This window comes from Hemitrygon akajei, chromosome 12 (assembly GCF_048418815.1).
Source record: "Hemitrygon akajei chromosome 12, sHemAka1.3, whole genome shotgun sequence".
NCBI classification, from domain to species: Eukaryota; Metazoa; Chordata; class Chondrichthyes; order Myliobatiformes; family Dasyatidae; genus Hemitrygon; species Hemitrygon akajei.
The window spans coordinates 106,924,265-106,949,501 of NC_133135.1; the positions used below are offsets into that span (position 1 = coordinate 106,924,265).

The 25,237-nt window shown below is 43.7% G+C and overlaps 1 protein-coding gene across 5 annotated transcripts in view; it reads right to left on the reverse strand.

The window, feature by feature from the left end:
* The window catches only part of pak4 (p21 protein (Cdc42/Rac)-activated kinase 4), a 217,866-nt gene that overhangs the window by 82,380 nt on the left and 110,249 nt on the right, over positions 1 to 25,237 (reverse strand). For 4 of the 5 annotated variants that reach the window (XM_073063795.1, XM_073063794.1, XM_073063796.1 and 1 more), the window contains one exon: positions 4,596 to 4,772. The exons of the other annotated variant lie outside the window; for it this stretch is intronic. The gene's annotated coding sequence lies outside the window, so the exon portion shown is untranslated. The remainder of the gene's footprint in view (positions 1 to 4,595; positions 4,773 to 25,237) is intronic. 5 annotated transcript variants of the gene reach the window in all.

Below are 25,237 nucleotides of genomic sequence, written 5' to 3' on the forward strand. Positions count from 1 at the left end.
CTTTAATAAAAAACTGTACTTTGTAACCTGTCGCTGTCCATAAAGAGTTTGTACGTTCCCCCCGTGACCATACGAGTTTGCTCTGGGTGTTCCGGTTTCCTCCCACATACCAAAGATTTAAATTTAAGCTTAGTTGTTTAAGCTAAGTTGTGGGCCTGCTATGCTGGTGGTGAAAGACCACAGCAGCAGAATTAGGCCATTCATCCCATCGAGTCTGCTCCGCTATTTCATTATGGCTGATCCATTTTCCCTCTCAACCCCATTCTTCCAACTTCTATCTGTAACCTTTCATGCCTTGACTATTCAGACCCTATCAATCTCTGTCATAAATACACCCCAATGACCTGGTCTCCACAGCTGCCTGTGACAATGAATTCCAGATTCACCAGCTTCTGGTTAAAGAATTTCTTTCTCATTTCTACTCTAAATGGTCATCCCTCTGTTCTGAGAGAAACATCCTCTCCACATCCACCCTATCTAGGCCTATCAACATTCGATAGGTTTCAATGAGATTCCACCCCCCCCCCCCCCATTCTTCTAAATTCCAAGTAGTACAGGCCCAGATCCATCAAACATTCCGCATATGATATCCCTTTCGTTCCCGGAATCATTCTTGTGAACCTCCTCTGAACCTTCTCCAAAACAAGCACATCTTTTCTTAGATAAGGGACACAATTCTGCTCATAATACTCCAAGTGTGGCCTCACATGAGCCTTAACATTACATCCTTGTTTTTATATTTTAGTCCTCTCAAAATGTTGTTGTAAGAGAGACTTCTCTCCCTCGCTGGTGAGAGAGCGCCTATCTGAGATACTGAAGTATTGGGATGTACCGTAGGTTTTGATGCTCTCTAAATCAATGTCTCTTTGAGGGCTTTACTATTGTTTGCATGGTGGGAGGAGGGTGGTGCTGCTTTTGCTGGTGGAAGTGGAGGGAGGGTCGATACCATTTCTTGGGAGGGGTTGGCTTTAGGGGTCTGACGTCGCTATCATTCATTTTTTGGTTTTTAGTTTTTTTAATGTTTTGTGGATATCTGTGAAAAGTAAGGATTTCAGGTTGTACACGTATTTCTCTAATATTAAATGGAACCACTGAATACAAGAAAATAAATATAGTAGGCCACTTGGCTCCTCATGTCTGCCCATCTTTCAATCTGATCATGGCTGACCTGCACTGGCCTCCATTTCCTTTCTGTGTCAGTTCTCCACAGCCCTCAATTACAGATTTTTCAAAGAATACTCTGCCTCTGCATTATTTCAAGTACCTCTTTCTCATTCATCACCCCCTTCAATGATCCAGACTCCACAACCTTCTTTGGCAGAGAATTGAAGGGCACACAGAACTTGCAATGGAGCGAGTAAGGTTGGATAAAGCAGAGTGCAAACACTGTACATGCACGTGACCTACTTACTAAAGAGCCTCAAAACAAGACCTTTGAGCCTGAATGAATCCATCACTAGTTCATCACAAACCAAACATTCCTGCCTCTTGTCCCCAATTCCCAACTGTTATTTTAACATCTGCAGCTGGGACCCCAGGGAGAGGATCTTATTCATGTATATTAGGTCAGTCCTAAAGCAAATAAATACAATTTATTTCATTTAGAGGTAGGAACACAATACCCAGGCTGCTTCCAAGATCAAAAGATAATTGTGCAAACAGACAAGTAAAATTAAAACCATTACTTACAGGGGTCAGAACTGGGCATCAGAATCAGAGAGGGATAGTGCATAGATACAGTCTAATATAAAACATAGAATTGTTTATTTACATTAATATCCTGTGCAGAATAGACCCTTCCAGCCCTTTGAGCCACACTGCCCAACAATCCTCCTATTTACCCTAGCCTAATCATGAGACAATTTACAATGACCAATTAATCTACTGACTGGCACATCTTTGGACTTTGGGAGGAAACTGGAGCACCTGGAAGAAACTCACATATCACGGGGAGAACATAGAGAACAACTCCTTACAGGCAATGGTGGGAATTGAACCCGGGTCGCTGGTACTGTAAAGCATTGTGCTAACTACTATGTGACTGTGCCGCTTCTATAATATAGCCAAGTACAGGTCCACGATGTTGTGCCATTCCTTTCACCTACTCTAAGATCAATCGAACACTTCCCTCTCACATAGCCCTCCATTTTCCTTGTATGTGCCTACACAAAAGTCTTAAACGTTCTTAATATACCTTGCTCTACCACCACTCCTGGCAGCACATCCCAAGCACCTACCGCTCTCCATGTAAAAAAAGACATCTCTATAACACCCCCCTTATACTTTCCTCAGAACACATAACAATTATAAACATGAGAAAGTCTACAGATGGTGGAAATCCAAAGCAACACACACATAAAATGCTGAAGGAACTCAGCAGGACTGAAGGGTCTTGGCCCAAAACGTTGACTGTTCATTCATTTCCATAGATCCTGCCTGACCTGCTGAGTTTCTTCAGCATTTTGAGAGTTAACTTAAAATTATGCTACTTTGCATTAGGATCTACACAGAGTTCCCAACCTACTTTTAATGCCACGGAGCCTTATCATTAACCAAGTGGTCCATGGACTCCAGGTTGGGAACCCGTGGCATCAGCCATAATCTGATTTTTATTTTTATCCCCCCCCACCCTCTCATCAACTTTCCCCAAATTCTACCACTCACCTACACACTAGAGATGATTTAGAGCAGCCAATTAATATACATTCTGCATGCTTTGCGATGTGGGAGAAAAGTGGAAGATCTGGGGGGAGACCGACGCCGTCACAGTGATAGTATGCAACAGCACACAGATAGTAACTCAGTTTAGGATGGAGACCCGATGAGATGCCAGGAAAGAGATAAACATTAATTCTGATTAATTCCCATTCTGACATGTCAGTCCATGACCTCCTCGTGTCAAGATGAGGCCACCCTCCGGGTGGAGGAACAACACCGCAGGGTAATTTTATCATTAAGCTTTGGGAGGAGGCCCAGACGATCACAGGGAGATTGTGGAAATGGTGCTCAGACAGATTGAAATTGACTCCCTAGAGCTGTCAGGCTAACTAGTGTGCCAGTGCTTGTGGCATAGGAAAATTGCTGGGGATCTGAGAGAAAATTCGCAGCCAGTCAAGCAGCAGCTGTTGTGGAAGAAGCAATCCACATCAATGGCCTTTCACCAGAGTTCAATTTTCTTTCAAAGATTGGGAACTCTTGAGTGGTTGAATCAGAGCCTCCAGGCATGGAGCTTCGGTGGACAGTCACTGGACTTGCCCATAAAAAGGTCCAATGTGAAAGCAGACCTCTCGCTTTATGATGTAACTTGTGATGACTCCTCTACATTGGTGAGATCCATCATTAATTGGGGGACTGCTTTGTCAAGCACCTCCGCTCAATACACCAAAACAGGAAATTCCTGGTGGCCTTAATTCCCATTTCAGTTCTGACATGTGGTCGGTCCATGGCTTCCTCTTGTGCCATGATCAGGCCAACCTCAGGGTGGAGGACCAACAGCTTATATTCTTTCTGGGTAGCCTCCAACTTAATGGCATGAACGACGATTTCTCCTTTCAGTTAAAAAAAGTTCCCTCCCCCTCCCTCGATTGCCCACTCTGATTCTTACCTCTTCTCACCTGACTATCACCTCCCCCTAGGTCCCCTCCTCCTTCTCTTTCTCCTACGGTCCAATCTCCTCTCATATCAAATTCCTTCCTCTCCAGCCCTTTACCTTTCCCACCCACTAGGTTTTACCTATCACCTTCTCGCTATCCTCCTTCCCCCCCCCCCCCCCACCTTTTTATTCTGGCATCCTCCCCCTTTCTTTTCAGTCCTGAAGAAGGGCTTTGGTCTGAAATATCAGCTGTTTCTTCATCTCCATAGATGTTACCTGACCTGCTGAGTTCCTCCAACATTTTGTGTGTTGCTTTGGATTTCCGGCTTCTGCAGAATATCTCATACTTAAGCTAAACATTAGTACAGATCAGTTGAGCTAAATCGCCTACTTCTGTGGACAAGGCCAACAACATCACATTCAAAGAGGAAACAAGCATTTGTATTTGTAAGGCAGCAAAGAGCATTAAAAAAAAAGGGAAACGCAGGGGTGCCATGGTAGCATATCAGTTAGCACGACACTACTACAGCTTGGGGTGTCCTGGAGTTCAATTCCAGCATCACATGTAAGGAGTTTGTACTTTCTCCCTATGAAATGTGTGGATTTCCTCCCAGTACTCCAGTTTCCTCCCACAGTCCAAAGAAATACCTGTTAGTAGGTTAATTGGTCACTGTAAATTGTCCTGTGATTAGGTTGCTGTTAAATAGGTGGGTTGCTGGGCAGTGCAGCGCGTTGGGCCGGAAGAGCCTGTTCCGCTCAGTATTTCTAAGTAATAATAAAAACAATTAAGAATGTATTTTTGAACTAATACCTCTAGCAGCAGGTTGCAAATTTTATACTAAAACTCCATTCGAGAAGATTTATTGCCAATGTTAAAATTAGGCAAAATTTAAGATTCCTAGGAATTTGAACTCAGTATAATTTTTGAATATTTGATTCCATCATACATCATAATTTCATTATAAATCCTGCATTCCATATCAAAGCAAGGATAAAACAATACCTTTGAGAAGGGAATAAGCCACTTTTTTTCCCTGGTAGATCCAATCAGTGAAAATACTGCAGCACACTGAAAGCGGTGGGAACAGTAAAGACGATGCCTTCTGGAGGAGTGCACTGCATCAAGCTATTAACTAGGGCTAGAAGCAAGCGTGCCTTTGAATCGAGTCCACATTCTGACCTGGAAGGAGAGCCCAGAAACAATATGGTCATCAGGAAGATAGTCCTGGACGCACTGTCATTACCATTTCAACAGACATGAATCGGGAATTCGATCACTGAACAATGGGAATAGATTTACTAGCTACTGTTGCTTAGTCAGCTACAGAGCAATGCTATCTGGATTTAAGAGCACAGACTACATCTCAGAACAGTTGTGATGGAGGCGACAAATCCACAATCAAAGGATTAGATCCTAAACTCACCTTACTAGTAACCAAACATGCTGTAGACAATGCTGTATAATAAATCTGAACTGGGGTTTAGTTTGTTAAGTGGCAGCAGTGCATTGCAATACTTAATAGAAAACTGTGAATTATTAAACAATTAAATTGAATAAGTAGTGCAAAAGTACCCACTCCCTGATGGTAGCAATGAGAAGAGGGTATGTCCTGGGTGATGAGGGTCCTTAATGATGGATGCTGCCTTTTCGAGGCATCGCTCCTTGAAGATGTCCTGGATACTGGGGAGGGTACTGCCCATGATGGAGCTGACTGAGTTTACATCCCTCTGCAGCCTTTTCTGATCCTGGTACTGCCCCCCATACCAGATAGACCTCAGCTGTATCTCTAAATAAATTATTGAATCAGAATATATATATAGTGGCCACTTTATTAGCTACACCTGCTTGTTAAGGCAAATATCCAATCAGCCAATTGTGTGGCAGTAACTCAGTGCATAAAAGCATGCAGACAGGGTCAAGAGGTTCAGCTGTTCAGACCAAACATCAGAACGGGGAAGAAATGTAGTCAAAATTATATTTAATATCACTGTCATATAGTAGAGAACATTGGATTCAGAATCATATTTCTCAACTGTTAACTCTGTCAACAAATGTATCAAAATAGATGCCCTCCATGAACTCCTCAAGGGCGAAAGAAACACAAGCCAACCGATTTCAAAGGTCACCTGAGGGGGTAGCCAATCAGGACTGAGGCAAGCAAACGGGGACCTTTATGAACGTGAGCACTCAGAGAGAAAAAGCCGTGCACTGAGGATGTCAACTCCACTGATGGTGAAACATCTACAAGCCAATTGACAAGCTTAGTGAACATCACAACATCAAATCACTGATGTGCTGGAGAAAATCCTTAGGAATAGGATATATGACCATTTGGAAACTCATGGTCTAATTAGGGAGAGCCAGCATGGCTTTGTGCGTGGCAGGTCATGCCTAACCAACTTGATTGAGTTTTTTTTTTAAACAAAGTGACGAGAGAGATTGATGAGGGTCAGGCAGTGGCTGTTGCCTACATGGATTTTAGTAAGGTGTTTGACAAAGTCCCTCATGGAAGGTTCATCCAGAAGATTAAGATGCATGGAATCTATAGTGAATTGGTTATTTGGATTCACAACCAGCTTGTGAATAGAAGACAGAGGGTAATGATTTGAGCTGTGGATCAGTAATTAGTGGAATTCCACAGGGATCTGCGCTGGGACCTCTGCTGTTTGTGATGTGACCTGGATGAAAATATAAATGGGTGGGTGAGTAAATTTGCAGATTAATTCCAAGATTGGTGGAGTTGTGGATAGTGTAGAAGACTGGCAAAGAATACAGCACGATACGGATCAGCTGAGAAATTGCAGATGGTGTTTAACTCAGATAAATGTAAGGTGTTGCACCTCGGCAGGGCAAATGCAAGGAGACAGTACAGTGTTAAGGGAAAGGTCCTTAACAGAGTTGCTAAGCAGAGAGATCTTGGGATCCAAGTTGATTGCTCCTTGAAAGTGGCTATACAGGTTGATAAAGTGGTTAAGGTGGCTTATGGAATGCTTGCTTTTAATAGTCAAGGCACTGAGTTCAAAAGTCAGGAAGTTATGTTGCAAATTTATAAAGCTCTAGTTAGACCACATCTGGAGTATTGCATACAGTTCTGGTCACCCCACTATAGGAAGGACACTGAGGCTTTAGAGAGGGTGCAGAAGAGGTTTACCAGGAGACTGCCTGATTTAGAGGGCATATGCTATCTCGAGAGGCTGGATAAACTTGGGTAGCTTTCTCTGGAGTGATGGAGGCTGAGGGGAGATCTGATAAGAAGTTGAATAAGATTATGAGAGGCAGAGATAGAGTGACCAGGAGTGTCTGTTTCCCAGGGCTGAAATGCCTAATACCAGAGGGTATGCATTGAAGGTGAAGAAGGGGGGGCTCAAGGGGGATATAAGATGAATCATGGATGCCTGTAATGTGCTGCCTAGTATGGTGGTAGAGGAAAATACATTAGAGGCTTTTAAGAGACGTTTGGATAGGTACATGGATGTGAGGAAGATGGAGGGATATGGACATGGTATAGGTAGGAGGGATTAGTGTTTGGGTCATTGAGCGTGTGTCTTCAGGCTCCCATACCTCCTCCTTCAAGGTAACAATGAGAATAGGGCATGTCCTGGGTGATGGGGCTCTTTAATGATGGAGGGAGGGGGGTGGGGGGGTTTCCTTAAGGATGGAATATGCTGTGATGTGGCTGAAATTCCAAATGCTTAGCTTGGTGAGACATGGGGGTGACAATGCTAACAAAAAGGTGAACAGACTCCATCATGGCTGAATAGTCAAAGGGTGATACAAATCCAGCTGAGCCTCTAGTCAGCAAATCCCTGCTGAATTTATATATCTCAAGGAACCCTGCAGCATGCAGTAGGGAAGAGAACACTTCATTCCTGAACTGGCTTTCAAGTCCAGCAGCAGATTTACTGTATGCAACATCTCAGATAATTAAAGCTAATTTTTTAAGTTACTTTGAATGAATGCAATGGCTATCATGTAAATCCCGATGAAAGGCCTCCGCCTGAAACGTTGGTCTTTATTCCTCCCACTGAAGCTAGCTGACCTGCTGAGTTCTTCTAGCATTTTGTGTGCGCTATCATTTAAATTGCTCTTTTATTTAAAAACCTGAAAATCAGTACAATTCTTTGGATAAGGTCATCAGGGCATGAAATTTCACCACCACAACAGAGAGGAATCATGAATACAAGGGATTCTGCAGATGCTGGAAATCTGGAGCAACACACACAATGCTGGAGAAACTCAGCAGGTCAGTCAGCATCTACAGGGAGGAATAAACAGTCGACATTTCAGGCAGAAACTCCATCTGGACTGGAAAGGATGGGGCCAGAATAAGAAGGGAGGGAGGGGGAAGGATGACAAGCTGGCAGGTGATAGGCGACACCACCAAAAATTCATAACAGTGAAACAAGCCCTGTTCTTCCTACCCTTTCACTCACTCACATACACAGTCCTTCAAGGACAATAATCAGCACTTAAACCCCAGAGTAACCACACACAAAATACTGGAAGAACTCAAAAGGTCAGGCAGCCATCTCAGGAAAGGAATAAACAGCCAATGTTTCAAGCCAGGACAGGTCAGAGAGGAAGAGGAAGCAGATTCCCTGACAACCTTTAAATAGGGAAATAAATATATAAAAATAGTTTTAAAGGATTTAAATAGCTGGGATCAATTGCCTCTTTGCGACAGCAAGTTAACACTGAATGCAGGTTTTCTGGGTCACTGTGTACTATTGAAATTGTTCAAACTGGACTCTTTCAGATCTATGGTTCTTGCATTCTGTGCTTACGCACGTTCTTTCTTGTTGCCATTTGAAGCAATTTGTTAGTTTTCTGTGCACGGGAGGGGTTTTGGTTTTGATGGTCTCGTTGCCATTTGGAGCGATTGTGAGATTTATTGTTTTTGTTGTGGGGTGTTAATGTTTTTCTTTGAATGACTTCCATTGTTTGTTTTATGGCTGTCTGGAGACAATAAATCTCAAAGCTGTATACTGCATGCAGACTTAGATAATAATAGTACCTTCAAACCTTTGTATTTCATAATTTAACCATACAATATGTTGATTAAAAAGACATCTGTTTTATGCACCAACACTTTCGATAAATGTGTAGAAGCTTCCTGAGAGAGCTTGAATGATTTTCATTCAAATGGGTAGTAAACTCAGCCTGCTCCAGCATTGGCAGTAACCTCCCCTCCATCAAGCACATCTTCAATAGGTGACGATCCCTCACCACCCAGGACATGCCCGCTTCTCATACTACTGTCAGAGAGGAGGTACAGAAGCCTTGGAGAGACACCCTCAATGTTTTAGGAACAGTTTCAAGGTACATTTATTATCGAAGTATGCACACAGTCTATCACTGATATTTGTCTTCTCCAGCTAACTATGAAACAAAGAAAACCATGGAAGCAGTTCAAAGAAAAATGTCAACCCTCCCATGCACTAAAGAAAATCAGAGAAATGGCAACATGGACATCAACCACCCTCTCCTTGCGCAAAGACAAATCGTGCAAATGGCAACAAGGACATCAAATCCCCCAAGTCCCACTGGTGCACACGGAAAAAAAAAACAAATCACACAAACAGCAACAAGCAAGAACAGGCAAAAACACAGAATATAAAACATAAAACTGAAAGAACCACAGTCCAATCCATAATTTACAGATCCAGAACATCGATATCATCCTCCAACAGCATGTTGGGAAGAGAGAGGCCACCTTCCCCTGGGAGCAGCAAGAGAGACGCAGACACTATACATAACTGTTTATGTATTGCACTGTACTGCTGCTACAAAACAACAAATTTCATCAAGTACAGTACTATGCAAAAAGTCTTATCCACGTATATATTGCTAGGGTCCCAAGGACTTCTGTAATTTTATGTATTGTCTTGTACTGCTGCCTCAAAAGAAATCATGTCATATGTGTCATACCTGATTCTAATCTGGGTCTCTATTGTGGACTCGGGCAAGGAGAGGAGAATCATGGATAGAAAAAGGAGAAGGGACAGGGGAGAGAGCAGGAAGTACCAGAGACACTGTATAATGATCAATAAACCAATTGTTTGGAATCAAACGACCATACCTGGAGTCTCAGGGCTGGGTGTGTCTGCACCCACTCCACCCCCTGCTCCTGGTACTCCTCCTCTGCCACCTACCCATCCCGCTGGTGCTCCACCCTCGCCCTCGCCATTCCCTACATCCTTTTTTCCAGCCTGAGTTACAAACCTGCTCTCCGCTCCATATTGACAAATACATTTCTGTGCAAAAGTCTGAGGCATCGTGTGTGTGTGTGTGTGTGTGTGTGTCTCTCTCTCTAAATGCAAAGACCCCAACAGCAGAGAGCAACGTTAGCTTTTTTATAACATTAGTGAATCTCAATAAAGATGCTACAAATTTAGAGCAACACACAGAAAATGCTGGAGGAACTCTACAATTCAGACAGCATCTATGGAGAGGAACGAACTGTTGACATTCCAGAGGGAGATCCTATATCAGGGCTGGAAGGGGGGAAAAAGCCAGAATACTGCCTTACTCGCTAAGTTCCTCCAGCAATGAGTTTGTGGTACCCAGAAATCATGCATTTTAAAACTTACAATTTTAAACAGTGGGATCATAATGCCAAGGCAAAATAAAAGCACACTGGCTAAATAAACTGTCCTGATCTGGGCCCTCTTCTGCTTGAGACACAAAGAGAAACACAAGGGCAATATAGTTCACTCTTTTCTGTGCATTAATTCTTCCTTCTGAATCATTGCTGGGTGAGAAAAGGCAGAGCCCACCTGTGAGGCTTGGGGTGGTTAAATAACATCACTCACAATGGCAGGTCCTTACAATGAAGAATAATTTTCTGGAAGGTTCCTAACAGTCTGGCTCTGTGTCTTCAAGAGGTGGGACAAATATTGTGCGCGGAGGAATATTAATGACAAAGTAATTACCTCATTTCAGAAAATTGCTCAATCGTTCAGTTTTCTCAAATTTCCAGTAATTTCTCTCCCACCCCCACCAACCCTTCACCTTTCCTTTTATCAATCCCTATTCTGGTTTCTCCACACCTGCCTACAATATCCCTCTGGTGCTCCTCCCCCTTCCCTTTTCCCACAGTCCCTCTTCTCTCCTATCAGATTCCTCCTTTTTCAGCACTTTATCTCTTCCTAGCTTCTTACTTCAACCCCCTCCTCAACAACCTATTTATGCCTCACCTCGTCTCACCCGTCACCTCCCCAACAACCTACTTATTGCCCCACCTATCACCTGCCAGCTTGTACTCCTCTCCCTTCTCCCCCCACCTCTTTGTTCTGGCCTCTCCCCGCTTTCTTTTCCAGTTCTGATGAAGGGTCTTGGCCCAAAACATCGACTGTTTATTCCTCTCCATAGATACTGCCTGACCTGCTGAGTTCAGCATTTTGCGTGTGTTACTCTGGATTTCCAGCATCTGCAGATTTTTTTTCTCTGTTTATCAATAATTATGTCTTTTTGGCAGTGAACCCATAAAACACACATTGAGGAATAGGACACTGAGATAACTTTGATTGTGTTGACTGGTGGACATGGAGAATTGAATGGTCTGTTTCTATAAATAGAAAATCACCATCATCATGTGCCATGTCACATGTCGTGGACGATCATGGTCTTTGACCAAGATTGTTTATGGAAATTCTTTTTCTACATTAGAGATCTGCCATCGCCTTCTTCTGGGCAGTGTCTTTACAAGATGGGTGACACCTAGCCATTATCAATACTCTTTAGAGATTGTCTGCCTGGTGTCAGTGGTCACATAATCAGGACTTGTGATCTGCAGTGGCTGCTCATAAGATCATCCACCACCTGCTCCCCTGGCTTCATGTGACCCTGATCCAGGGGGAGGAGGGGTTAAGCAGGTGCTACACCTTGCCCAAGGGTGACCTGCAGGCGAGCGGAGGGAAGGAGCACTTCACACTTCCTATGGTAGAGATACCCGAAGGGAAACATTAACTCAAGTTAAAAATAAAATGCAGCTGATTTGAGTCAACAGAAGCTACTCAATCTCATCTGTCAAAATAATAAAGCTTCATGTATAAAAACAACATTGGCAGGTTTTCTAATTAATTCCAGAAAGAGACTTTATCTCTTCCAAATGAAATCAAAATAACACAAAGTTCTGTAAGCACTCAACTGCATCTGTGGAAGGAGGGAAGAGGAAATAATGCAGATTAATCACCTTACAGAATAGGGAAAAGGTTTGTACGAAAGTTTAACACTGCACAGAATGGGGATTGGGAAAGAGAACGGAAAAGGAAGGTGTGTGTTTGGCTGGATAACCAGAGAGGCGAGTGACACAGGTTGACTATAAAGGATTCAATATGCATTTACTATTGAAATATGTTTGCAGTATACGACGCTGAGATTTGACTTCTTCCACAGACAGCCACAAAACAAAGAAAACCACGGAACCCATTCAAAGAAAAGCATCATACCCCCGCCCAAGCGCAAAAAACAGATCACGCAAATGGCAACAAGAAAGAACGAGCAGAAACACAGGGTACAAAGCACACGATTGAGAGAGTCCATATTCAGTTGAGCTCAGTGTTCATTATCTGCAGGTGCCCCCATTCAAAGCCGCCCAATAGCAACAGAAAAAGGAGTAAGCAGAAACACTTCAATATGAACTACAGTCCAATCCACAATCCGCAGATCCCGAACCTCAGTACCATGCCCTGACAGCATCGAGGGAGCGAGAGACCACTCAAACACAAGGATGTTCCCTCAGGAGCTGTGAGCAAGATGGAGACAGAGACAGACACATGCAGACTCCTTCATCTGACAACAATGAGCGAGAGGCTCGCAGATAGCACTGAACACTCACTCGTCTTCTGCACGCGCCTTGATGTTATCAATCTTCCTTGTCACTTTAATTGGCGAGAAATGGAGTCAATCATGGGGCTTGTGCCCACTCGCCTCCACGACCCCTCTCAGAGACGGCAAAGCGCCACATTGCTCAGCTGGCCCAGAAACACACAATCAAACTCTAGGTAACAGGCTCCAACAGTACCAGAACCACATTTAAAAGAAAAAGATTTAAGAAGTGAAAGAAACTTCTATAAAGGCTGTAAGTAAGAAATATGCTTGGGGAAGTGTAAAGAGATATGAATACAAGCAGAAATTTAGAGAGAGGGAATTAAAAAAAAGAATGCAAGAAATTTGAGAGACAAGGCAGGAATGGCCAGTTATCTGAAGTTATATTAAATTCAATGTATCAGAGTTATTTTTTTAAAATTTCAATTATGTTAAAACTTAATGAAAGTGAGCTCTGTTTTGTTTTGGTGCATTTAGTGCAACTCGACTCTATTCAATTGGTTCAACTGGAGATTCTGGAAGTACAAGCATATTGCTAGTCAGAACCCAGAGACATGTGGGAAACCACCCGAGGGCAAGCTGTTGTAGGTTTGTTCAGAATAGCTGAGCCGCCTGGGGTAAACTGTCACAGGCTTTCCCAGAACGGCTGAACCGCCGCTGGGCAAGCTGTTGTAAACTTGGTCAGATGGCCGAACCACTTCTGGGCAAGCTGTCTTAGGCTTTCACAGGGAAAGGACTCAAAGCTGTGGGCAGGGAAAGGGCAGGGAAAAGAAAAGCTAGAAGATTAAATCAATAAGTATCAGATTACTAATTGCTAAAAGCTCCAAAAGAAGATTATACAAGAGGAAACAAGATAAGAAAAACAAAATAAACAGGATGGCACGCAGAAGAACATTCTTTGGAGACACACAGAAGAAAACGGGGAAAGATAGCTGCCGGGACAGTGAAAGGAGTTTAGCAGATATTTCCTCCACTGGAAACATGGCGACATGGCTAAGCCAGTAATGAGACTACGTGAAGTTCAGTGGAAATGTAGGCCAATCATGAAATATTCACTGAAATACAATATTTATGTGACCAGGACCTGGTGGAATGAATCCAATAATGCTTAAAAGGAAAAGTGGTATCACTGCAGGTAATTACAAGCAATTCTCAAAACACAGATCTATTTTTCACTTTGGCAAATTGTTGCTCTGCTGTCCACCGTCACCCAGGTACAGACACCGGGGAGGGCTCCAGCTGGTGCTACGTCCAAGCTGGGAGGAGGAATGTGGCCATTGAGTGTTATCCAGCAACTGCTGCTGGAAGCAAACAGATCTGAATGGTTGGCAAGATGCTGCCAGCTCAGCTACCTAACGAACAACGATGAAACTGGAGATGCCCTCCTCTACAGCCCCGACTGTTCCTACATTCACCTATCACCTTCTGGTTTTCCTCCTTCCCCTTGCCCCAACTTTTTATTCTGGCATCTTCCCCCTTCCTTTCCAGTACTGAAGAAGGGTCTTGGCCCAAAACGTCAACTGTTAATTCTTTACCATCCTCTGCCTGACCTGCTGAGTCCCTCTAGCATTTTGTGTGTTGCTTAAGGGTGGATGTAGCCTAGTAGTCCATCAAGACTACCCTGCTGTCCAACATAATTTTTAGCTCCTCAGCTGATCCCAAACTGCTAATAAAACTCCACTGCTGTACTCAATGTACTTGCTGTCTGAAGAAAAAAAATACAAGCCAAATCATTGGGTATATTTAAAGTAGAGGCTGATTACTCAGGGCATCAAAGGTTTGGGGAGAAGACAGCAGAAAGGGGTTGAGAAGTTAAAATAAATCAGGCATGATAGAATGTTGGAAACTCAATGAACAGAATGTCCTAATTCTGCTCCTATGTCTTATGGTCTACTATACAGGAAACCTATAGTTTGCATGTACTCAGCAGTTTCCATAAACAAGTATAGAAGGACTATAAGCTTCATCTATTTTTACTTAATCTACTCAAAATCCCAGGTTTGATATCTCACTCACAAGACAGCATTGATTTCTTTCGTTAACTCATTAGCATTTGTTTTGATATAAAAGCAAGGATGTAATGCTGAGGCTTTGTCAGGAATTGCTCAGGCTACGCTAGGAATACTGTGAGCAGTGTTGGGCATCTGTCTAAGGAAGGATGTGTTGGTATCGGAGAGGATACAGAAGAAGCTCACAAGAATGATTCAGGGAATGACAGGGTTAACGTAGGAGGAGTGTTTAATGGTTCTGGGCCAGAACTTGCTGGAAGTTTAATAGAATGCTGGAGGGTGGGGAGGGGAGGGAAGAAACCTATCAAATATTGAAAGGTCTAGATAGAGTGGAAATGGGGAGGATGTTTTCTGTAGTAGGACAGTGTTGAGGGGGAACTACTTTAGCCAGGGGGTTGTGAATCTGTGGAATTCATTGCCACAGATGGTTGTGGAGGCCAGTTCATTGGGTATATTTAAAGTGGAAGTTAATTGGTTCTTGATTAGTCAAGACATCAAAGATTACTGGGAGAAGGCAAGAGAATGGGGTGGGGGGGTGGAATAATAAATCAGCCATGGTGGAGCAGATTTGATGAGCCAAATAGCTCAGTTCTGCTTTTATGACTTACAGTCTATTAATAGCTCAGCACCTACTCAGTTAAGATTGCCGTCAAGTCCCCAAGTGGATTTAACATAGAGTGCAAACCAGTGAATCACTACTGACACGAGCATATCACACAGAGGATGACTTGCAAGCTCACTAGAACTTTATTGCTGCAAATTGTATGATCATGAATCATAACCATGCCTTGACATTTCAGTAATTCATAGAAGCCACAATATTCTAAAACAGGTTGAGTGCTCCTTATCCGAAATGCTTGGAGCCTGAAGAAGTGCTTGGATTTTGGAATATATAATCCATAGCTCAGGATCTGGGCTATCCAAGGATGCAGCCTAGAAGACAAGCGCACCTTCAGGGTTCTGAGGCCTCACGGCCCTGTGGACAAACCAACTCCTAGCCAGTGTTGCTGACTAGAAGTTTAAAGTAAAATCTATTATTAGAGTATATATGTGTCATTACTTACAACCCCTAGATTCTTTTCCTGCAGGCATACTTAACAAATCTGTAGAACAATAACTGTAAACAGGATCAACAGGCAACAAACTGTGCAAATGCAAATATAAAGAAATAGCAAATAAATAATGAGCATGAAATGTAAGACCACCGGTTGTAGGAACACCAGAAGTCGAATGAGTGTAGTTATCTTATCCCCTTTTTTTCAAGAGCCTGATGGGTGAGAGGTGCTAACTGTTCTTGAACCTGGTGGTGCGAGCCCTGAGGCACCTGTACCTTCCACCCGACGGCAGCAGTGGGAAGAGCATAGCCTGGATGTTGGGGATCTCTGATGATGGATTGAATTGACTGAATTGCATTTTGGTTTATTGTCATTTAAAAACCACAACTGCAATGCAGTTAAAAAATGAAACAACGTTCCTCCAGAATGATATCACAAAAGCACACAACAAAAACAGACTACACCAGAAAATCCATGTAACGTTTGGCAATCCCCAATCCAGAGTCCGGAGAGGCTGCTGCGTATTAATATCGCGCTACCATCTTAGCGCATTCCCCGGAAAGGAGCTCCAAACTCACCAGACAAAACAAGACTACCCTGACACACCAAGTCAGGAGACCAACTCTACCACCCAACAAACCAAAAACTAAAGCTACAAGACCTACACAAATCCACATAGTTACAACAATGCAAACAATACCATAATGGATAAGAAACAGACCATGGGCACACTAAAAGTAGTCCAAAGATTTTAAAAGACTAAGTTCAAAAGAAACCACCACACAGTTTCCACAAGTCCTCAGGGTCCCGACAGACTCGTCATCCCACGCAGGCGGCAGAAGGGAATGCCCCCCCCATGGACTTCCACGGTGCCGCTGGACCCAGCCTCGCAGACAGCACACAGTGAGAGTGCCCCGATCGCAGGGGACTCCGAGTTCATCGAGCCTCCGACCATCCCCTCCGGCACAGCCTCTCTGAGCGCCATCCTGCTGTTTTCCTATGGCAATGTTTCATGCAGATGTGCTCAATGGTTGGGAGGGTTTTACCCGTGATATACTGGGCCAAATCCACTCAAAGGCTTTGGTATTCCCATACTAGGCCATAATGCAGCCGGTCAGCACATTTAACACCACACATCTATTGAAGTTTGCCAGTTTCTGATGACATGTCGAATCTCCTAAGACTACTGAGGACGTAGAGGCACTGTCGTGCTTTCTTTGAAATTATTTTTACATGATGGGTCCAGGACAGGTCCTCTGAGACAGACACATTCAGGAATTTAAAGTTGCTGACCCTCTCCAGTGACTGAAGCATGAAATACAGTATCGGGAACAGTGGATCAACTGTCGGAGGTCTTGGTACTTGACAAATCGTTCTCTCTCTCTGTGGTGGGAGAGAGTTTGCGGCCGATTCTGAAGTCGGAGAATGTGAAAAACAGCAATGCGGCAGTTGTTTTGTTTTTGTCTCCGCTCTTGCTGAGTGACCCCTCTCTGCCCCTTTCTTAGCGACAGCGAGAGAAGACTGTGGTAAATCAAACTGTCGGGTACGATGAGTTTTTGTTGTACTGCAGATATCGTGATCTCTTGGAGGCTTATCTATTGCTTGTTTGGTGGGTGCTGAATTAAGTGGGGTGAGGGAGGGGAGGGGGGTTTGATGCTTTGCTGCCGCTTGTGCGTGGGAGGAAGGGTGGCTTTGGGGTTCTAACGTTTTTACGATCACTCATTCTTTGGGATACTCTTCTGTTCTCATGGATGTTTACGAGGAGCAAGAATTTCAGAATGTTCTCTGATATTAAATGGAGCTATTGATCGCCATCATTTCTGACTCTGAATGTGTGTGTTACAGGTAAGCAGTCTTTGTCTTACACTTGTTCATCACACATACAAAAGAGTGTGGACATCGATGGAGATGAGCACCTGAAAACAATTAAACACACAGGCACGCCTGTGGGCCAAAGGGTGCTGTTTACTGCGCGGTTCCATTTATCTTGCCGAGCTGGCGGACGTAGGAACCTGAGTGCTCTCGTCCCTGGAGAAAGCTCCAACAAATAACTAGAGCTGAAATTCTGTGCAAATGCAAAAGCAGCTCATTCGTCCACTGACATCTGACAGGAACATCTTGCTCACCAGATGGATTTTGAACAAATCAGATGTGGAGATAACAACAGGGAGTGGTGCTTTAATATCAAAGTGTTTATGACATATTAGTATGGTGTCCAACCGCATGGTGTACTAAAAACAAATACTCTCTATTGTGTACATTTGACATCGAATCTGCCTACTTAATCAGTTATCATGAGAATGCCTTATGTAAGCAAGTCCACAGAAGCTGGAATCCAGGCAGCATCCGCAAGACAGTACTGTCATACGTTCAGCTCTTACACTCTCCGACATTCTACTGTGCTGAAAACATTTTAAGCTTTCCCACTTGTACACAGAGCAAATTTGTCGCTCTCAAACAGAAACTGTCACAGGACTAAGAGTGATCTTTGCATCAGGGACACCAGCTTCTCAGAGGATCTATCCTGGGCCCAACCCACTGATGCCATCAGTAAGAGGACATGCCACTGGCCCTGTTTATTTAGGAAATTGAGGAGAGTTAGTAAGTCAAATATTCTTGTAAATTTCTAAAGTTCAAAGTAAATTTATTATTAGTACATCAGTCACCATGTACTGTACAACTGAGATTCATCCTTGTCCTTTGCAGGCATACTCAGCAAATCTATAGAATAGTGACTATAACAGAATCAATGAAAGATCAACCAGAGTGCAGAAGACAACAATTGTGCAAATGCAAACATATATAGCAATAAATAATGAGACCCTGAGAGCCAGGGATATCTATTTTGGGGGGGGGGGGGGGGAATCGAATTTCTGAACAGTACACAAATGCCACCTCATTATTTGTCTTCTGCAATAATTGTTTTTGTAACTGATAGTATTTTTTTTAATTTGTTGTTTATGAACAAAGCTGAATGTTATACTGCAAAAGATTAAAATAGATCAGGCTACAAGAGTGTAGTGCGCGACAATATCATTAAGGACCCTCGCATCCAGGTCATGTTTTGCTCTCATTGCTACAATCAGGGAGGGGGTACAGGAGCCTGAAAGGACACTCAGTTCAGGAACAACTTCCTCCCCTCTGCCATCCCATTTCTGAAGGGACCTTGAACCCATGAACACTTCCTCACTATTTCTATTTCTGCACTACTAATTTAACTAATATATATTTACTGTAATTCACCTTTTCTTTTATTGTGTGTTGCATTGTACTGCAAAAACAACAAATTTCACAACATATGCCGGTGAAATTAAACCGGGCTCTGTTTCATTTCCCACTGCTGTCTGTAAGGAGTATACATGTTCTCCCTGTCACCACTCCAGTTCCCTCCCACATTACAAAGACTACGAGACACTGTTGGTAAGTTGTGGGCTTGCTAATGTTGGCACCATTTGTGGGATGCCCCCAGCACAATCCTCACACTGTGTTAGTTATCGAGTTATAGAGCACTACAGCACAGAAACCAGCTTTTTGGTGAATCTAGTCCATGCCAAACCACTCTCCCTCGTCCCATCGATCTACACCTAGACCATAGCTCTCCATACCCCTCCCATCCAAGTACCTATCCAAATTTCTCTTAAATGTTGAGACTGAACTCGTATCCACCACTTCCATTGGCAGCTCGTTCCACACTCACACATGCCTCTGAAAGAACAGGTTCTTCGCTCATGACCCCCATAAATATTTCATGTTTCCCTCATAACCCATGACCTCTAGTTCTAGTCTCACCCAATCTCAGTGGAAAAAGCCCGCTTGCACTTGTTCTATCGGTATCCCTCATAATTTTGTATATCTATATCAAACCTCCAAGTGGCGGGATGGAGATACATCGTTACCACAGGAGGAGTCGGGCACAGGCACACCTTCCAGCTGCTAGCCTGCAGGTCACTCTTAGGCAGGTGTAGCATGCTTAGACCCCCAACCCCCGGCAGATCAGGGTCACATAAAGCCATGGGAGCAGCCAGTGTGTATCACAAGTCCTGGTTATGTGGCCACTGACACCAGGCAGACAATCTCTGAAGAGTATTGATAATGGCTGGGTCTTACCCGTCTTGTAAAGACACTGCCCAGAAGGTGGCAATGGCAAACCACTTCTGTCGAAACATTTGCCAAGAACAATCATGGCATGGGACCATGGTTGTCTACATCAAACAACACAGCACATAACAGCGATGATGTCAAATCTCTCCTCATTCTTTTAAGCTCTAGGGAACAGAGTACTAATATGTTCAACCTTCCCAATAACTCAGGTCAAGTACCAGCAACAGCCTTGTCCAGGAAATTCCCAATGGCCTGGAGGACTGAAGTTACCAGATGACACCTCAGAACCAGAATCAGGTTTAATATCACTGGCATATGTCGTGAATTTTTTTGTTATGTGGCAGCAGAACTTTGCAATACAAAATTGAAAACTGATTTATAGTAAATATTTATTAAGTAATTAAAATAATCAGGGCCAAAGAAAGTGATATAGTGTTCATGGGTTTAATGTCCATTCAGAAATCTGATGGCAGTGGGGATGAAGCTGTTCCTGAATCATTGAGTGTGTGTCTTCAGGCTCCTGTACCTCCTCCCTGATGGCAGAGGGGAAGAAGCTGTTCCTGAATCACTGAGTGTCTGCCTTCAGGCTCCTGTACCTCCTCCCTGATGGCAGAGGGGAAGAAGCTGTTCCTGAATCACTGAGTGTGTGCCTTCAGGCTCCTGTACCTCCTCCCTGATGGTACCAATGAGAAAGGGGCATGTTCTGGGTGATGGGGGTCCTTGACGATGGACACCGCCTTTTTGAAGCATCCTCCTTGAAGAGGTCCTGGATACTACGGAGGCTAAAGTCCCTGATGGAGCTGACTGAGTTCACAACTTTCTGCAGCTTATTTCAATCACGTACAGTGCTTCCTTCCCCACCCCCCCCCCACCCCCTCCATACCAGATGGTGATGCAGCCAGTTAGAATGCTCTCCATGGTATATCTGTAGAAATTTGAGAGTGTCCTTGGTGGCATATCAAATTTCCTCAAACTCCTAATGAAATATAGTTGCTGTTGTGCCTTCTTTGTAGCTGTGCCGATGTGTTGGGCCCAGGACAGATCGTCAGAGATGCTGACACCCAGGAAATTGAAATTGCTCACTCTTTCCACTTCTGATCCTTGATGAGGATTGGTGTGCGTTCACTTGTCTTACCCTTTCTAAAGTCCACAATCAGTTCTTTGGTCCGACACTTCCGGGATCCCAACACAAACAGGGCAACACTTAAGTGCACAACATGAAAAAGTCTCCAGATGCTGGAAATCCAAAGCAACAAACACAAAATCCAGCAGGAACTCGGGCAGTATCTATGGAAAAGAGTAAAAAGTCAATGTTTCCGGCCAAGTTCCTTCATTAGGACTGGGAGAAAAAAAAGACATCAGAATGAGGTGGTGAGGGGAAGGGAGGAAAAGTTCAAGGTGGTAGGTGATAGGTTAAACCGGGGGGGGGGGGGGGGGTGAAGTAAAAGCTGGGAAGTTGATTGATGGATGAGATAAAGGGCTGGAGAACAGGGAGTCTGGTAAGTGCAGCACAGAAACAGGGCAACGTTGGAAGTCCTATCACGCAAAGAGGACACTAAACTAAGGTTGGCACTGTTGCATGTCTTGGCAAAAGATTTGAACAGCTCTGTCTAAATGAGGAATTACTTTTTCCAACACGCTAGTCATCGGTAACACTGAAATTTACTTTATTTCTGGGATCATGCTTTGAAGAGAAATGGCCTTTCACTTATCTACTGAGACAGCGTATTTTAAAACAAGTTATAAAACCAGCATTACTGCACCCATTATTACAACAGTCTCTATACTGGCTGCAAAGCACTTACTGGCTTCAAAATCACCATTAACACAACAAAAATGCTTGCCTTTCTTTCTTTGTTGTACAAAGGCAGACACCACTAGTAAATCTCAGACTCAAGGCATCCAGAAAAATCACTAGCATCACAAAATAGTCTTAAATCCACTTCAGGTTTGGACATTTAGACAATGATTTAAGCGCTGGGCTGAACTGGGAAGTGTCTGGTACAGGCCAAATCGAGGTAGTGGGGGACAAGGCCTCATATTGTATCGAAGCAACTGAACCCAATGTTTGGACGACAATTTTGGTGGAAGGCCAGATTGAAAAGGTCAGGGTATCATGGCCCACAGCAAGGGAATGGCTGGATCAGCTCCCTGCTCCGCAATATTTACTCAGCTTTGCGTTGAGCAATGGGCCTCGGACTCCTGTAGACCTCAGTTCAGAATGTTATTTACTTGTGGTTGTTGGCATGATTTGTCTTTTTCTTTTCTCTAAACATTGGGCTGTTTGATGGCGTTTTTTAAATTGGTTGTTTTGGGTTTCTTTGTTTTGTGGCTGCCTGTGAGGAGACAAACCTCGAAGTTGTATAATGGTACATACTTTGATAATAAACGTACTTTGAACTTTTGAGAAGGGCATCACAGTAGCATAGACACTATTACAGCTTGGAATTCAGAGTTCAATTTCAGCGCCGTCTTTAAGAAGCTTACAAGTTCTCCCCATGGGCTTCCTGCAGGTGCTTCAGTTTTCTCCTAGAGTCCAAAGAAGTACTGGCTAGTACAGTCGACCCTCCTTATCCGCGGATTCTACCAACCGTGGATCAGGAAAACCCGGAAGTTCTCCCTCCAGCACTCATCATTTGAGCATGTACAGACTATCTTCTCTTGTCATTTTCCCTAAACAATACAGCATAACAACTATTTACATAGCATTTACATTGTATTAGGTATTATAAGGAATCTAGAGATGATTTAAAGTACAGGCAGTTCCCGGGTTATGAATGAGTTCCATTCCTGAGTCCATCTTTAAGTCAGATTTGAAATCGGAACAGGTACATCCAGTATTATGTAGCCTCAGTTAGTAAAACGTTTGTCTTAGTATATATTTTACCTTTCTATGCATATAAAACACTTAAGAAACATATGTATTTCAATAATTAAACCACTGCATTGCCTAGTAATAATTGTAGCTTTCATTGGGGCAGGGCTTTCACATGCTCCTTTAAAATTGTTCCGATCGTTGACCGACTGTAGCCTAACGCTTTTCCAATGACCGATGGCGTTTCACCTCTTTCCGATCTCTTTATTACTTCCACCTTATTTCAATCGTGATTGTGATTATTTTTGTGAACAGAAACACTGCGGATTCAGAGGTCCACCAGCAGGTCCTAATGTCCACTGAACTGAGACAGGTTAAATAAGGTCTGGGGTTCTGCTGGGTCCTAAAGACCACTGCACTGGTCAGGCTAAATAAGGGACCTGAGCATCCGCGTTATTTGATATCCGTGGGGGGTCCTGGAACCAATCCCTCGCGGATAAGGAGGGCCAACTGTAAGTTAATTGGTCACTGAAAATTGTCACATGATTGTTAAGGTGGTTCTCCACCATGTCCGATGACGACGAGAAACCTACGCAGGAGAGTTTTTTTAAAATGGAACAGCGGAGCAGTTCCACTCTCTTGACCTCTGACGTCTGGGTCCAGTGGTAGGAACAAGCATGACAAACTGGGGTCTTCCCTGATTGCAGTGGATGACCATGGCATCTTCCGTGTCTCTTCAAGCCCTTCGCTCTCCACGGAGCGTTATAATACGGTCTTCCTTGTCATTGGATCTCACTGTAGATCTCATCCACCCAGTCCGCCAGAGCTGACTTTGCATGCTAGGACATGCACATTTGCACGACCCTATCTCACCGGAATACGAGGCCGCTGGCTACCTTCACCTGGTTTAGCCCGCCTGTCGAAGCATTGCTCCGGGGTGTGCAACTTGGAGCCTCTGAGTGTCCGGTGGGGAGTGAGGGACTGAGTAACGAAAACTGAGGGATCTATATTGCCCAACAAACTTGTCATGGGTTGGAGGCTAGTGTGCCTCCAGACCCAGAGAGCGATGTTGGCTGGAGTCAGGGCTTTACGCTTTGGCTCTTGGTAGGGTCACCCACGCGAAAGTGGTCAAAGGGAAGAGGTCTGATTAAGAGTGGTTTGTTGATCGTCCCAGGTTCAGCTCAGGCTAGCAACCCTGACTGGTAAAACAAAACTGTTATGGAAACAGCAGTGAAGAATCCTTCTACATCTGAGTGTGATGGTATTCCTGATTCTCTGCCTGGAACTTGTATGACTTACACTAGTGAAAACCAAGAGGAAGCTACTGACAAGATGAAGGAAGTCCTGAAGCCCTGAACACCACCAGAGATGGAGGACCTTCATTGCTGCCCTAAATGCCAGTGGCATAATGGGCAGTAAAAACACAAGCTGTTTAATTTTGTAGCTAAACTTTCACAGATATGGTGTGGGACTTACTTAAATGAAAGGATCATTTTCCTTTCATTTCCTACTCCATCCACTGGATCACTCTTGCGGCAAAATGTTTTTTATGCCAAGCTGTTCTTCAGGAAAGTTACCCACCACAACTATAGACTGTGCTAGAGAGAATCAGGAAATCGTGGTTAGGTGTGAACAAAGCTCTGGTCTAATGGTTCTGCAGCTTGCAGGAAAAGAAGCAGACTGGAGGCAGAAGGAAGCTCATTTATAAATCTCAGGAGTGAATCAGAGTCAGCTGTGGATCCACTGATTGTTGAACTGAGTGAGTCAGAAGGACTCAGTTCAGCCCCATTCAAGAAACGCTGACAGAAAGCTAACACCCCTTTGTTCTGCACAGTTGATGAACTCATCTTTTGTCACATAGAACATAACAGTGTCGCACAGGGTCCTTCAGCCCATGAAGCTGTGCCAATCTTTTAACCTACTCTAAGATCAGGATGAAGATACAAGAGCCTCAGGACTCAAACCACCAGGTTCAGGAACAGTTCCCACCCCTCAACCATCAGGCTCCTGAACCAGTGGGGATAACTTCACTCACCACAATGAGCCTCAGGTCCCACACCACCAGGTTCAGGAACAGTTATTACCCCACAACCATCAGGCTCCTGAACCGGTGGGGATAACTTCACTTGCCCCTCCAGTGAAATGTTCCCACAACCAATGGATTCACTTGCAAGGACTCTTCAGCTCCTGTTCATAATATTTATTCTTTTTGTATTTGCATGGTTTGTTGTCTTCTGCATGTTGGTTGAATGGCAGTCTTTCATCGATTCTGGTTATTATTCTATAGATTTATTGAGTATGCCAGCAGGAAATTTAATCTCAGGGTTGTATATTCTATATGTACTTTGATAATAACATTTTCTTTGAACTGCATAGCACTCCATTTTTCTATCATCTATGTGCCTATCTAAAAATTTCTTAAATGCCCTAATGTATCTGCCTCTACCAACACCCCAGCAGGGCATTTCATACATCTACCACACTCTGTATAAAAAAAAACACCTGCTTCTGACATTCCTCCATACTCTCCTCCAATCACATTAAAATCACCATCATCGTGTGCCGTGTCGTATGATGTGGGTGATCAGGTCATTTCCATGATCATGACTGGTCTTGGCAAATTTTTCTACGAAGTGTTTTGCCATTGCTACCTTCTGGATGGTGTCTTTATGAATCAGTGGGCCTTGCCTAAAAAGTGCCTTCACCTCCTTTGGTAGAAATATATCTCCATCCCACCACCCAATAGCACCTACAGAATTAAATAATTCCTGCATTATCACTCTATATTACTATGATTGATTAAGTCCGTAGATACAGTCCATTTCCACACCGGTC